This window comes from Heptranchias perlo, chromosome 35 (assembly GCF_035084215.1).
Source record: "Heptranchias perlo isolate sHepPer1 chromosome 35, sHepPer1.hap1, whole genome shotgun sequence".
Classification (NCBI taxonomy): domain Eukaryota; kingdom Metazoa; phylum Chordata; class Chondrichthyes; order Hexanchiformes; family Hexanchidae; genus Heptranchias; species Heptranchias perlo.
This window is the reverse complement of record NC_090359.1, coordinates 1,515,279-1,531,858: the sequence shown is the minus strand read 5'-3', so window position 1 is coordinate 1,531,858 and position 16,580 is coordinate 1,515,279.

Here is a 16,580-nt window from a genome sequence, read left to right as displayed (position 1 = left end):
TTTCGTGGTTCTTGTCAATTTTTGTTGGTTTTCATCTAATGAACTTATTTCAGTCAGCTGGATCTTTCTTCTTCAAAGCAAAAAGATTTTATCTTCAAATACAAGAACTTTTCGTGGTTTTGATGGTTTTCAGCAAATGAACATATTTCAGCGAGCTGGAAGTTTTTTCCTTAATAGAGTAAGATTTTATCTTAAAATACAAGAACTTTTCGTGGTTCTTGTCAATTTTTGTTGGTTTTCATCTGATGAACTTATTTCAGTCAGCTAGATCTTTCTTCTTCAAAGCAAAAAGATTTTATCTTCAAATACAAGAACTTTTGGTGGTTTTGTTGGTTTTCAGCAAATGAACAGATTTCATCGAGCTGGAAGTTTTTTCCTTAATAAAGTAAGATTGTATCTTAAAATACAAGAACTTTTCGTGGTTCTTGTCAATTTTTGTTGGTTTTCATCTAATGAACTTATTTCAGTCAGCTGGATCTTTCTTCTTCAAAGCAAAAAGATTTTAACTTCAAATGCAAGAACTTTTCGTGGTTTTGATGGTTTTCAGCAAATGAACATATTTCAGCGAGCTGGAAGTTTTTTCCTTCATAGAGTAAGATTTTATCTTAAAATACAAGAACTTTTCGTGGTTCTTGTCAATTTTTGTTGGTTTTCGTCTGATGAACTTATTTCAGTCAGCTAGATCTTTCTTCTTCAAAGCAAAAAGAGTTTATCTTCAAATACAAGAACTTTTCGTGGTTTTGTTGGTTTTCAGCAAATGTGGTTCATGTCAATTTTTGTTGGTTTTCATCTGATGAACTTATTTCAGTCAGCTAGATCTTTCTTCTTCAAAGCAAAAAGATTTTATCTTCAAATACAAGAACTTTTCGTGGTTTTGATGGTTTTCAGCAAATGAACAGATTTCAGCGAGCTGGAAGTTATTTCCTTAATAGAGTAAGATTCTATCTTAAAATACAAGAACTTTTCGTGGTTCTTGTCAATTTTTGTTGGTTTTCATCGAATGAACTTATTTCAGTCAGCTAGATCTTTCTTCTTCAAAGCAAAAAGATTTTATCTTCAAATACAAGAACTTTTCGTAGTTTTGATGGTTTTCAGCAAATGAACATATTTCAGCGAGCTGGATGTTTTTTCCTTAATAGAGTAAGATTTTATCTTAAAATACAAGAACTTTTCGTGGTTCTTGTCAATTTTTGTTGGTTTTCATTTAATGAACGTATTTCAGTCAGCTGGATCTTTCTTCTTCAAAGCAAAAAGATTTTATCTTCAAATACAAGAACTTTTCGTAGTTTTGATGGTTTTCAGCAAATAAACATATTTCAGCGAGCTGGATGTTTTTTCCTTAATAGAGTAAGATTTTATCTTAAAATACAAGAACTTTTCGTGGATCTTGTCAACTTTTGTTGGTTTTCATCTAATGAACGTATTTCACTCAGCTGGATCTTTCTTCTTCAAAGCAAAAAGAGTTTATCTTCAAATACAAGAACTTTTCGTGGTTTTGTTGGTTTTCAGCAAATGTGGTTCTTGTCAATTTTTGTTGGTTTTTATCTGATCAACTTATTTCAGTCAGCTCGATCTTTCTTCTTCAAAGCAAAAAGATTTTATCTTCAAATACAAGAACTTTTCGTTGTTTTGATGGTTTTCAGGAAATGAACATATTTCAGCGAGCTGGAAGTTTTTTCCTTAATAGAGTAAGATTTTATCTTAAAATACAAGAACTTTTCGTGGTTCTTGTCAATTTTTGTTGGTTTTCATCTAATGAACTTATTTCAGTCAGCTAGATCTTTCTTCTTCAAAGCAAAAAGATTTTATCTTCAAATACAAGAACTTTTCGTGGTTTTGATGGTTTTCAGCAAATGAACAGATTTCAGCGAGCTGGATGTTTTTTCCTTAATAGAGTAAGATTTTATCTTAAAATACAAGAACTTTTCGTGGTTCTTGTCAATTTTTGTTGGTTTTCATCTAATGAACGTATTTCAGTCAGCTGGATCTTTCTTCTTCAAAGCAAAAAGAGTTTATCTTCAAATACAAGAACTTTTCGTGGTTTTGTTGGTTTTCAGCAAATGTGGTTCTTGTCAATTTTTGTTGGTTTTCATCTGATGAACTTATTTCAGTCAGCTCGATCTTTCTTCTTCAAAGCAAAAAGAGTTTATCTTCAAATACAAGAACTTTTCGTTGTTTTGATGGTTTTCAGGAAATGAACAGATTTCAGCGAGCTGGAAGTTTTTTCCTTAATAGAGTAAGATTTTATCTTAAAATACAAGAACTTTTCGTGGTTCTTGTCAATTTTTGTTGGTTTTCATCTAATGAACTTATTTCAGTCAGCTAGATCTTTCTTCTTCAAAGCAAAAAGATTTTATCTTCAAATACAAGAACTTTTTGTGGTTTTGATGGTTTTCAGCAAATGAACAGATTTCAGCGAGCTGGAAGTTATTTCCTTAATAGAGTAAGATTCTATCTTAAAATACAAGAACTTTTCGTGGTTCTTGTCAATTTTTGTTGGTTTTCATCTAATGAACTTATTTCAGTCAGCTAGATCTTTCTTCTTCAAAGCAAAAAGATTTTATCTACAAATACAAGAACTTTTGGTGGTTTTGTTGGTTTTCAGCAAATGAACAGATTTCAGCGAGCTGGAAGTTTTTTCCTTAACAGAGTAAGATTTTATCTTAAAATACAAGAACTTTTCGTGGTTCTTGTCAATTTTTGTTGGTTTTCATCTAATGAACTTATTTCAGTCAGCTGGATCTTTCTTCTTCAAAGCAAAAAGATTTTATCTTCAAATACAAGAACTTTTCGTGGTTTTGATGGTTTTAAGCAAATGAACAGATTTCAGCGAGCTGGAAGTTGTTTCCTTAATAGAGTAAGATTCTATCTGAAAATACAAGAACTTTTCGTGGTTCTTGTCAATTTTTGTTGGTTTTCATCTAATGAACTTATTTCAGTCAGCTAGATCTTTCTTCTTCAAAGCAAAAAGATTTTATCTTCAAATACAAGAACTTTTCGTGGTTTTGTTGGTTTTCAGCAAATGTGGTTCTTGTCAATTTTTGTTGGTTTTCATCTGATGAACTTATTTCAGTCAGCTAGATCTTTCTTCTTCAAAGCAAAAAGATTTTATCTTCAAATACAAGAACTTTTCGTGGTTTTGATGGTTTTCAGCAAATGAACAGATTTCAGCGAGCTGGAAGTTATTTCCTTAATAGAGTAAGATTCTATCTTAAAATACAAGAACTTTTCGTGGTTCTTGTCAATTTTTGTTGGTTTTCATCTAATGAACTTATTTCAGTCAGCTAGATCTTTCTTCTTCAAAGCAAAAAGATTTTATCTTCAAATACAAGAACTTTTCGTAGTTTTGATGGTTTTCAGCAAATGAACATATTTCAGCGAGCTGGATGTTTTTTCCTTAATAGAGTAAGATTTTATCTTAAAATACAAGAACTTTTCGTGGTTCTTGTCAATTTTTGTTGGTTTTCATCTAATGAACGTATTTCAGTCAGCTGGATCTTTCTTCTTCAAAGCAAAAAGAGTTTATCTTCAAATATAAGAACTTTTCGTGGTTTTGTTGGTTTTCAGCAAATGTGGTTCTTGTCAATTTTTGTTGGTTTTCATCTGATCAACTTATTTCAGTCAGCTCGATCTTTCTTCTTCAAAGCAAAAAGATTTTATCTTCAAATACAAGAACTTTTCGTTGTTTTGATGGTTTTCAGGAAATGAACATATTTCAGCGAGCTGGAAGTTTTTTCCTTAATAGAGTAAGATTTTATCTTAAAATACAAGAACTTTTCGTGGTTCTTGTCAATTTTTGTTGGTTTTCATCTAATGAACTTATTTCAGTCAGCTAGATCTTTCTTCTTCAAAGCAAAAAGATTTTATCTTCAAATACAAGAACTTTTCGTGGTTTTGATGGTTTTCAGCAAATGAACAGATTTCAGCGAGCTGGATGTTTTTTCCTTAATAGAGTAAGATTTTATCTTAAAATACAAGAACTTTTCGTGGTTCTTGTCAATTTTTGTTGGTTTTCATCTAATGAACTTATTTCAGTCAGCTAGATCTTTCTTCTTCAAAGCAAAAAGATTTTATCTTCAAATACAAGAACTTTTCGTTGTTTTGATGGTTTTCAGGAAATGAACATATTTCAGCGAACTGGAAGTTTTTTCCTTAATAGAGTAAGATTTTATCTTAAAATACAAGAACTTTTCGTGGTTCTTGTCAATTTTGGTTGGTTTTCATCTAATGAACTTATTTCAGTCAGCTAGATCTTTCTTCTTCAAAGCAAAAAGATTTTATCTTCAAATACAAGAACTTTTCGTGGTTTTGATGGTTTTCAGCAAAAGAACAGATTTCAGCGAGCTGGAAGTTATTTCCTTAATAGAGTAAGATTCTATCTTAAAATACAAGAACTTTTCGTGGTTCTTGTCAATTTTTGTTGGTTTTCATCTAATGAACTTATTTCAGTCAGCTAGATCTTTCTTCTTCAAAGCAAAAAGATTTTATCTTCAAATACAAGAACTTTTCGTTGTTTTGATGGTTTTCAGGAAATGAACATATTTCAGCGAACTGGAAGTTTTTTCCTTAATAGAGTAAGATTTTATCTTAAAATACAAGAACTTTTCGTGGTTCTTGTCAAATTTTGCTGGTTTTCATCTAATGAACTTCTTTCAGTCAGCAAGATCTTTCTTCTTCAGAGCAAAAAGATTTTATCTTCAAATACAAGAACTTTTGGTGGTTTTGTTGGTTTTCAGCAAATGAACATATTTCAGCGAGCTGGATGTTTTTTCCTTAATTGAGTAAGATTTTATCTTAAAATACAAGAACTTTTCGTGGTTCTTGTCAAATTTTGTTGATTTTCATCTAATGAACTTATTTCAGTCAGCTAGATCTTTCTTCTTCAAAGCAAAAAGATTTTATCTTCAAATACAAGAACTTTTCGTGGTTTTGATGGTTTTCAGCAAATGAACAGATTTCAGCGAGCTGGAAGTTTTTTCTTTAATAGCCTATGATTTTATCTTAAAACACAAGAACTTTTCGTGGTTCTTGTCAATTTTTGTTGGTTTTCATCTGATGAACTTATTTCAGTCAGCTAGATCTTTCTTCTTCGAAGCAAAAAGATTTTATCTTCAAATACAAGAACTTTTCGTTGTTTTGATGGTTTTCAGGAAATGAACATATTTCAGCGAACTGGAAGTTTTTTCCTTAATAGAGTAAGATTTTATCTTAAAATACAAGAACTTTTCGTGGTTCTTGTCAAATTTTGTTGGTTTTCATCTAATGAACTTCTTTCAGTCAGCAAGATCTTTCTTCTTCAGAGCAAAAAGATTTTATCTTCAAATACAAGAACTTTTGGTGGTTTTGTTGGTTTTCAGCAAATGAACATATTTCAGCGAGCTGGATGTTTTTTCCTTAATAGAGTAAGATTTTATCTTAAAATACAAGAACTTTTCGTGGTTCTTGTCAATTTTTGTTGGTTTTCATCTAATGAACTTATTTCAGTCAGCTAGATCTTTCTTCTTCAGAGCAAAAAGATTTTATCTTCAAATACAAGAACTTTTGGTGGTTTTGTTGGTTTGCAGCAAATGAACAGATTTCAGCGAGCTGGAAGTTTTTTCCTTAATAGAGTAAGATTTTATCTTAAAATACAAGAACTTTTCGTGGTTCTTGTCAATTTTTGTTGGTTTTCATCTAATGAACTTATTTCAGTCAGCTAGATCTTTCTTCTTCAAAGCAAAAAGATTTTATCTTCAAGTACAAGAACTTTTCGTTGTTTTGATGGTTTTCAGGAAATGAACATATTTCAGCGAACTGGAAGTTTTTTCCTTAATAGAGTAAGATTTTATCTTAAAATACAAGAACTTTTCGTGGTTCTTCTCAATTTTTGTTGGTTTTCATCTGATGAACTTATTTCAGTAAGCTAGATCTTTCTTCTTCAAAGCAAAAAGATTTTATCTTCAAATACAAGAACTTTTCGTGGTTTTGATGGTTTTCAGCAAATGAACATATTTCAGCGAGCTGGAAGTTTTTTCCTGAATAGAGTAAGATTTTATCTTAAAATACAAGAACTTTTCGTGGTTCTTGTCAATTTTTGTTGGTTTTCATCTAATGAACTTATTTCAGTCAGCTGGATCTTTCTTCTTCAAAGCAAAAAGATTTTATCTTCAAATACAAGAACTTTTCGTGGTTTTGATGGTTTTCAGCAAATGAACAGATTTCAGCGAGCTGGAAGTTATTTCCTTAATAGAGTAAGATTCTATCTTAAAATACAAGAACTTTTCGTGGTTCTTGTCAATTTTTGTTGGTTTTCATCTAATGAACTTATTTCAGTCAGCTAGATCTTTCTTCTTCAAAGCAAAAAGATTTTATCTACAAATACAAGAACTTTTGGTGGTTTTGTTGGTTTTCAGCAAATGAACAGATTTCAGCGAGCTGGAAGTTTTTTCCTTAACAGAGTAAGATTTTATCTTAAAATACAAGAACTTTTCGTGGTTCTTGTCAATTTTTGTTGGTTTTCATCTAATGAACTTATTTCAGTCAGCTGGATCTTTCTTCTTCAAAGCAAAAAGATTTTATCTTCAAATACAAGAACTTTTCGTGGTTTTGATGGTTTTAAGCAAATGAACAGATTTCAGCGAGCTGGAAGTTGTTTCCTTAATAGAGTAAGATTCTATCTGAAAATACAAGAACTTTTCGTGGTTCTTGTCAATTTTTGTTGGTTTTCATCTAATGAACTTATTTCAGTCAGCTAGATCTTTCTTCTTCAAAGCAAAAAGATTTTATCTTCAAATACAAGAACTTTTCGTGGTTTTGTTGGTTTTCAGCAAATGTGGTTCTTGTCAATTTTTGTTGGTTTTCATCTGATGAACTTATTTCAGTCAGCTAGATCTTTCTTCTTCAAAGCAAAAAGATTTTATCTTCAAATACAAGAACTTTTCGTGGTTTTGATGGTTTTCAGCAAATGAACAGATTTCAGCGAGCTGGAAGTTATTTCCTTAATAGAGTAAGATTCTATCTTAAAATACAAGAACTTTTCGTGGTTCTTGTCAATTTTTGTTGGTTTTCATCTAATGAACTTATTTCAGTCAGCTAGATCTTTCTTCTTCAAAGCAAAAAGATTTTATCTTCAAATACAAGAACTTTTCGTAGTTTTGATGGTTTTCAGCAAATGAACATATTTCAGCGAGCTGGATGTTTTTTCCTTAATAGAGTAAGATTTTATCTTAAAATACAAGAACTTTTCGTGGTTCTTGTCAATTTTTGTTGGTTTTCATCTAATGAACGTATTTCAGTCAGCTGGATCTTTCTTCTTCAAAGCAAAAAGAGTTTATCTTCAAATATAAGAACTTTTCGTGGTTTTGTTGGTTTTCAGCAAATGTGGTTCTTGTCAATTTTTGTTGGTTTTCATCTGATCAACTTATTTCAGTCAGCTCGATCTTTCTTCTTCAAAGCAAAAAGATTTTATCTTCAAATACAAGAACTTTTCGTTGTTTTGATGGTTTTCAGGAAATGAACATATTTCAGCGAGCTGGAAGTTTTTTCCTTAATAGAGTAAGATTTTATCTTAAAATACAAGAACTTTTCGTGGTTCTTGTCAATTTTTGTTGGTTTTCATCTAATGAACTTATTTCAGTCAGCTAGATCTTTCTTCTTCAAAGCAAAAAGATTTTATCTTCAAATACAAGAACTTTTCGTGGTTTTGATGGTTTTCAGCAAATGAACAGATTTCAGCGAGCTGGATGTTTTTTCCTTAATAGAGTAAGATTTTATCTTAAAATACAAGAACTTTTCGTGGTTCTTGTCAATTTTTGTTGGTTTTCATCTAATGAACTTATTTCAGTCAGCTAGATCTTTCTTCTTCAAAGCAAAAAGATTTTATCTTCAAATACAAGAACTTTTCGTTGTTTTGATGGTTTTCAGGAAATGAACATATTTCAGCGAACTGGAAGTTTTTTCCTTAATAGAGTAAGATTTTATCTTAAAATACAAGAACTTTTCGTGGTTCTTGTCAATTTTGGTTGGTTTTCATCTAATGAACTTATTTCAGTCAGCGAGATCTTTCTTCTTCAAAGCAAAAAGATTTTATCTTCAAATACAAGAACTTTTCGTGGTTTTGATGGTTTTCAGCAAAAGAACAGATTTCAGCGAGCTGGAAGTTATTTCCTTAATAGAGTAAGATTCTATCTTAAAATACAAGAACTTTTCGTGGTTCTTGTCAATTTTTGTTGGTTTTCATCTAATGAACTTATTTCAGTCAGCTAGATCTTTCTTCTTCAAAGCAAAAAGATTTTATCTTCAAATACAAGAACTTTTCGTGGTTTTGATGGTTTTCAGCAAATGAACATATTTCAGCGAGCTGGATGTTTTTTCCTTAATAGAGTAAGATTTTATCTTAAAATACAAGAACTTTTCGTGGTTCTTGTCAATTTTTGATGGTTTTCATCGAATGAACATATTTCAGTCAGCTGGATCTTTCTTCTTCAAAGCAAAAAGAGTTTATCTTCAAATACAAGAACTTTTCGTGGTTTTGTTGGTTTTCAGCAAATGAACATATTTCAGCGAGCCAGAAGTTTTTTCTTTAATAGCGTAAGATATTATCTTAAAATACAAGAACTTTTCGTGGTTCTTGTCAATTTTTGTTGGTTTTCATCTAATGAACTTATTTCAGTCAGCTAGATCTTTCTTCTTCAAAGCAAAAAGATTTTATCTTCAAATACAAGAACTTTTCGTGGTTTTGATGGTTTTCAGCAAATGAACAGATTTCAGCGAGCTGGAAGTTTTTTCTTTAATAGCCTATGATTTTATCTTAAAATACAAGAACTTTTCGTGGTTCTTGTCAATTTTTGTTGGTTTTCATCTGATGAACTTATTTCAGTCAGCTAGATCTTTCTTCTTCAAAGCAAAAAGATTTTATCTTCAAATACAAGAACTTTTCGTTGTTTTGATGGTTTTCAGGAAATGAACATATTTCAGCGAACTGGAAGTTTTTTCCTTAATAGAGTAAGATTTTATCTTAAAATACAAGAACTTTTCGTGGTTCTTGTCAAATTTTGCTGGTTTTCATCTAATGAACTTCTTTCAGTCAGCAAGATCTTTGTTCTTCAGAGCAAAAAGATTTTATCTTCAAATACAAGAACTTTTGGTGGTTTTGTTGGTTTTCAGCAAATGAACATATTTCAGCGAGCTGGATGTTTTTTCCTTAATTGAGTAAGATTTTATCTTAAAATACAAGAACTTTTCGTGGTTCTTGTCAAATTTTGTTGATTTTCATCTAATGAACTTATTTCAGTCAGCTAGATCTTTCTTCTTCAAAGCAAAAAGATTTTATCTTCAAATACAAGAACTTTTCGTGGTTTTGATGGTTTTCAGCAAATGAACAGATTTCAGCGAGCTGGAAGTTTTTTCTTTAATAGCCTATGATTTTATCTTAAAACACAAGAACTTTTCGTGGTTCTTGTCAATTTTTGTTGGTTTTCATCTGATGAACTTATTTCAGTCAGCTAGATCTTTCTTCTTCGAAGCAAAAAGATTTTATCTTCAAATACAAGAACTTTTCGTTGTTTTGATGTTTTTCAGGAAATGAACATATTTCAGCGAACTGGAAGTTTTTTCCTTAATAGAGTAAGATTTTATCTTAAAATACAAGAACTTTTCGTGGTTCTTGTCAAATTTTGTTGGTTTTCATCTAATGAACTTCTTTCAGTCAGCAAGATCTTTCTTCTTCAGAGCAAAAAGATTTTATCTTCAAATACAAGAACTTTTGGTGGTTTTGTTGGTTTTCAGCAAATGAACATATTTCAGCGAGCTGGATGTTTTTTCCTTAATAGAGTAAGATTTTATCTTAAAATACAAGAACTTTTCGTGGTTCTTGTCAATTTTTGTTGGTTTTCATCTAATGAACTTATTTCAGTCAGCTAGATCTTTCTTCTTCAGAGCAAAAAGATTTTATCTTCAAATACAAGAACTTTTGGTGGTTTTGTTGGTTTGCAGCAAATGAACAGATTTCAGCGAGCTGGAAGTTTTTTCCTTAATAGAGTAAGATTTTATCTTAAAATACAAGAACTTTTCGTGGTTCTTGTCAATTTTTGTTGGTTTTCATCTAATGAACTTATTTCAGTCAGCTAGATCTTTCTTCTTCAAAGCAAAAAGATTTTATCTTCAAGTACAAGAACTTTTCGTTGTTTTGATGGTTTTCAGGAAATGAACATATTTCAGCGAACTGGAAGTTTTTTCCTTAATAGAGTAAGATTTTATCTTAAAATACAAGAACTTTTCGTGGTTCTTCTCAATTTTTGTTGGTTTTCATCTGATGAACTTATTTCAGTAAGCTAGATCTTTCTTCTTCAAAGCAAAAAGATTTTATCTTCAAATACAAGAACTTTTCGTGGTTTTGATGGTTTTCAGCAAATGAACATATTTCAGCGAGCTGGAAGTTTTTTCCTGAATAGAGTAAGATTTTATCTTAAAATACAAGAACTTTTCGTGGTTCTTGTCAATTTTTGTTGGTTTTCATCTAATGAACTTATTTCAGTCAGCTGGATCTTTCTTCTTCAAAGCAAAAAGATTTTATCTTCAAATACAAGAACTTTTCGTGGTTTTGATGGTTTTCAGCAAATGAACATATTTCAGCGAGCTGGATGGTTTTTCCTTAATAGAGTAAGATTTTATCTTAAAATACAAGAACTTTTCGTGGTTCTTGTCAATTTTTGATGGTTTTCATCGAATGAACGTATTTCAGTCAGCTGGATCTTTCTTCTTCAAAGCAAAAAGAGTTTATCTTCAAATACAAGAACTTTTCGTGGTTTTGTTGGTTTTCAGCAAATGAACATATTTCAGCGAGCCAGAAGTTTTTTCTTTAATAGCGTAAGATATTATCTTAAAATACAAGAACTTTTCGTGGTTCTTGTCAATTTTTGTTGGTTTTCATCTAATGAACTTATTTCAGTCAGCTAGATCTTTCTTCTTCAAAGCAAAAAGATTTTATCTTCAAATACAAGAACTTTTCGTGGTTTTGATGGTTTTCAGCAAATGAACAGATTTCAGCGAGCTGGAAGTTTTTTCTTTAATAGCCTATGATTTTATCTTAAAATACAAGAACTTTTCGTGGTTCTTGTCAATTTTTGTTGGTTTTCATCTGATGAACTTATTTCAGTCAGCTAGATCTTTCTTCTTCAAAGCAAAAAGATTTTATCTTCAAATACAAGAACTTTTCGTTGTTTTGATGGTTTTCAGGAAATGAACATATTTCAGCGAACTGGAAGTTTTTTCCTTAATAGAGTAAGATTTTATCTTAAAATACAAGAACTTTTCGTGGTTCTTGTCAAATTTTGTTGGTTTTCATCTAATGAACTTCTTTCAGTCAGCAAGATCTTTCTTCTTCAGAGCAAAAAGATTTTATCTTCAAATACAAGAACTTTTGGTGGTTTTGTTGGTTTTCAGCAAATGAACATATTTCAGCGAGCTGGATGTTTTTTCCTTAATAGAGTAAGATTTTATCTTAAAATACAAGAACTTTTCGTGGTTCTTGTCAATTTTTGTTGGTTTTCATCTAATGAACTTATTTCAGTCAGCTAGATCTTTCTTCTTCAGAGCAAAAAGATTTTATCTTCAAATACAAGAACTTTTGGTGGTTTTGTTGGTTTGCAGCAAATGAACAGATTTCAGCGAGCTGGAAGTTTTTTCCTTAATAGAGTAAGATTTTATCTTAAAATACAAGAACTTTTCTTGGTTCTTGTCAATATTTGTTGATTTTCATCCAATGAACTTATTTCAGTCAGCTGGATCTTTCTTCTTCAAAGCAAAAAGATTTTATCTTCAAATACAAGAACTTTTCGTGGTTTTGATGGTTTTCAGCAAATGAACATATTTCAGCGAGCTGGAAGTTTTTTCCTTAATAGAGTAAGATTTTATCTTAAAATACAAGAACTTTTCGTGGTTCTTGTCAATTTTTGTTGGTTTTCATCGAATGAACTTATTTCAGTCAGCTAGATCTTTCTTCTTCAAAGCAAAAAGATTTTATCTTCAAATACAAGAACTTTTGGTGGTTTTGTTGGTTTTCAGCAAATGAACAGATTTCATCGAGCTGGAAGTTTTTTCCTTAATAAAGTAAGATTTTATCTTAAAATACAAGAACTTTTCGTGGTTCTTGTCAATTTTTGTTGGTTTTCATCTAATGAACTTATTTCAGTCAGCTGGATCTTTCTTCTTCAAAGCAAAAAGATTTTAACTTCAAATGCAAGAACTTTTCGTGGTTTTGATGGTTTTCAGCAAATGAACATATTTCAGCGAGCTGGAAGTTTTTTCCTTAATAGAGTTAGATTTTATCTTAAAATACAAGAACTTTTCGTGGTTCTTGTCAATTTTTGTTGGTTTTCGTCTGATGAACTTATTTCAGTCAGCTAGATCTTTCTTCTTCAAAGCAAAAAGATTTTATCTTCAAATACAAGAACTTTTCGTGGTTTTGATGGTTTTAAGCAAATGAACAGATTTCAGCGAGCTGGAAGTTGTTTCCTTAATAGAGTAAGATTCTATCTGAAAATACAAGAACTTTTCGTGGTTCTTGTCAAATTTTGTTGGTTTTCATCTAATGAACTTATTTCAGTCAGCTAGATCTTTCTTCTTCAAAGCAAAAAGATTTTATCTTCAAATACAAGAACTTTTCGTGGTTTTGATGGTTTTCAGCAAATGAACATATTTCAGCGAGCTGCATGTTTTTTCCTTAAAAGAGTAAGATTTTATCTTAAAATACAAAAACTTTTCGTGGTTCTTGTCAATTTTTGTTGGTTTTCATCTAATGAACTTATTTCAGTCAGCTCGATCTTTCTTCTTCAAAGCAAAAAGATTTTATCTTCAAATACAAGAACTTTTCGTGGTTTTGATGGTTTTCAGCAAATGAACAGATTTCAGCGAGCTGGAAGTTATTTCCTTAATAGAGTAAGATTCTATCTGAAAATACAAGAACTTTTCGTGGTTCTTGTCAAATTTTGTTGGTTTTCATCTAATGAACTTATTTCAGTCAGCTAGATCTTTCTTCTTCAAAGCAAAAAGATTTTATCTTCAAATGCAAGAACTTTTCGTGGTTTTGATGGTTTTCAGCAAATGAACATATTTCAGCGAGCTGCATGTTTTTTCCTTAAAAGAGTAAGATTTTATCTTAAAATACAAGAACTTTTCGTGGTTCTTGTCAATTTTTGTTGGTTTTCATCTAATGAACTTATTTCAGTCAGCTCGATCTTTCTTCTTCAAAGCAAAAAGATTTTATCTTCAAATACAAGAACTTTTCGTGGTTTTGATGGTTTTCAGCAAATGAACAGATTTCAGCGAGCTGGAAGTTATTTCCTTAATAGAGTAAGATTCTATCTTAAAATACAAGAACTTTTCGTGGTTCTTGTCAATTTTTGTTGATTTTCATCTAATGAACTTATTTCAGTCAGCTCGATCTTTCTTCTTCAAAGCAAAAAGATTTTATCTTCAAATACAAGAACTTTTCGTGGTTTTGATGGTTTTCAGCAAATGAACAGATTTCAGCGAGCTGGAAGTTATTTCCTTAATAGAGTAAGATTCTATCTTAAAATACAAGAACTTTTCGTGGTTCTTGTCAATTTTTGTTGGTTTTCATCTAATGAACTTATTTCAGTCAGCTAGATCTTTCTTCTTCAAAGCAAAAAGATTTTATCTTCAAATACAAGAACTTTTCGTAGTTTTGATGGTTTTCAGCAAATGAACATATTTCAGCGAGCTGGATGTTTTTTCCTTAATAGAGTAAGATTTTATCTTACAATACAAGAACTTTTCGTGGTTCTTGTCAATTTTTGTTGGTTTTCATCTAATGAACGTATTTCAGTCAGCTGGATCTTTCTTCTTCAAAGCAAAAAGAGTTTATCTTCAAATACAAGAACTTTTCGTGGTTTTGTTGGTTTTCAGCAAATGTGGTTCATGTCAATTTTTGTTGGTTTTCATCTGATGAACTTATTTCAGTCAGCTAGATCTTTCTTCTTCAAAGCAAAAAGATTTTATCTTCAAATACAAGAACTTTTCGTGGTTTTGATGGTTTTCAGCAAATGAACAGATTTCAGCGAGCTGGAAGTTATTTCCTTAATAGAGTAAGATTCTATCTTAAAATACAAGAACTTTTCGTGGTTCTTGTCAATTTTTGTTGGTTTTCATCGAATGAACTTATTTCAGTCAGCTAGATCTTTCTTCTTCAAAGCAAAAAGATTTTATCTTCAAATACAAGAACTTTTCGTAGTTTTGATGGTTTTCAGCAAATGAACATATTTCAGCGAGCTGGATGTTTTTTCCTTAATAGAGTAAGATTTTATCTTAAAATACAAGAACTTTTCGTGGTTCTTGTCAATTTTTGTTGGTTTTCATTTAATGAACGTATTTCAGTCAGCTGGATCTTTCTTCTTCAAAGCAAAAAGATTTTATCTTCAAATACAAGAAGTTTTCGTGGTTTTGTTGGTTTTCAGCAAATGTGGTTCTTGTCAATTTTGGTTGGTTTTCATCTGATGAACTTATTTCAGTCAGCTAGATCTTTCTTCTTCAAAGCAAAAAGATTTTATCTTCAAATACAAGAACTTTTCGTGGTTTTGATGGTTTTCAGCAAATGAACAGATTTCAGCGAGCTAGAAGTTATTTCCTTAATAGAGTAAGATTCTATCTTAAAATACAAGAACTTTTCGTGGTTCTTGTCAATTTTTGTTGGTTTTCATCTAATGAACTTATTTCAGTCAGCTGGATCTTTCTTCTTCAAAGCAAAAAGATTTTATCTTCAAATACAAGAACTTTTCGTAGTTTTGATGGTTTTCAGCAAATGAACATATTTCAGCGAGCTGGATGTTTTTTCCTTAATAGAGTAAGATTTTATCTTAAAATACAGGAACTTTTCGTGGTTCTTGTCAATTTTTGTTGGTTTTCATCTAATGAACGTATTTCAGTCAGCTGGATCTTTCTTCTTCAAAGCAAAAAGAGTTTATCTTCAAATACAAGAACTTTTCGTGGTTTTGTTGGTTTTCAGCAAATGTGGTTCTTGTCAATTTTTGTTGGTTTTCATCTGATCAACTTATTTCAGTCAGCTCGATCTTTCTTCTTCAAAGCAAAAAGATTTTATCTTCAAATACAAGAACTTTTCGTTGTTTTGATGGTTTTCAGGAAATGAACATATTTCAGCGAGCTGGAAGTTTTTTCCTTAATAGAGTAAGATTTTATCTTAAAATACAAGAACTTTTCGTGGTTCTTGTCAATTTTTGTTGGTTTTCATCTAATGAACTTATTTCAGTCAGCTAGATCTTTCTTCTTCAAAGCAAAAAGATTTTATCTTCAAATACAAGAACTTTTCGTGGTTTTGATGGTTTTCAGCAAATGAACAGATTTCAGCGAGCTGGATGTTTTTTCCTTAATAGAGTAAGATTTTATCTTAAAATACAAGAACTTTTCGTGGTTCTTGTCAATTTTTGTTGGTTTTCATCTAATGAACGTATTTCAGTCAGCTGGATCTTTCTTCTTCAAAGCAAAAAGAGTTTATCTTCAAATACAAGAACTTTTCGTGGTTTTGTTGGTTTTCAGCAAATGTGGTTCTTGTCAATTTTTGTTGGTTTTCATCTGATGAACTTATTTCAGTCAGCTCGATCTTTCTTCTTCAAAGCAAAAAGATTTTATCTTCAAATACAAGAACTTTTCGTTGTTTTGATGGTTTTCAGGAAATGAACAGATTTCAGCGAGCTGGAAGTTTTTTCCTTAATAGAGTAAGATTTTATCTTAAAATACAAGAACTTTTCGTGGTTCTTGTCAATTTTTGTTGGTTTTCATCTAATGAACTTATTTCAGTCAGCTAGATCTTTCTTCTTCAAAGCAAAAAGATTTTATCTTCAAATACAAGAACTTTTTGTGGTTTTGATGGTTTTCAGCAAATGAACAGATTTCAGCGAGCTGGAAGTTATTTCCTTAATAGAGTAAGATTCTATCTTAAAATACAAGAACTTTTCGTGGTTCTTGTCAATTTTTGTTGGTTTTCATCTAATGAACTTATTTCAGTCAGCTAGATCTTTCTTCTTCAAAGCAAAAAGATTTTATCTTCAAATACAAGAACTTTTGGTGGTTTTGTTGGTTTTCAGCAAATGAACAGATTTCAGCGAGTTGGAAGTTTTTTCCTTAACAGAGTAAGATTTTATCTTAAAATACAAGAACTTTTCGTGGTTCTTGTCAATTTTTGTTGGTTTTCATCTGATGAACTTATTTCAGTCAGCTGGATCTTTCTTCTTCAAAGCAAAAAGATTTTATCTTCAAATACAAGAACTTTTCTTGGTTTTGATGGTTTTAAGCAAATGAACAGATTTCAGCGAGCTGGAAGTTGTTTCCTTAATAGAGTAAGATTCTATCTGAAAATACAAGAACTTTTCGTGGTTCTTGTCAATTTTTGTTGGTTTTCATCTAATGAACTTATTTCAGTCAGCTAGATCTTTCTTCTTCAAAGCAAAAAGATTTTATCTTCAAATACAAGAACTTTTCGTGGTTTTGTTGGTTTTCAGCAAATGTGGTTCTTGTCAATTTTTGTTGGTTTTCATCTGATGAACTTATTTCAGTCAGCTAGATCTTTC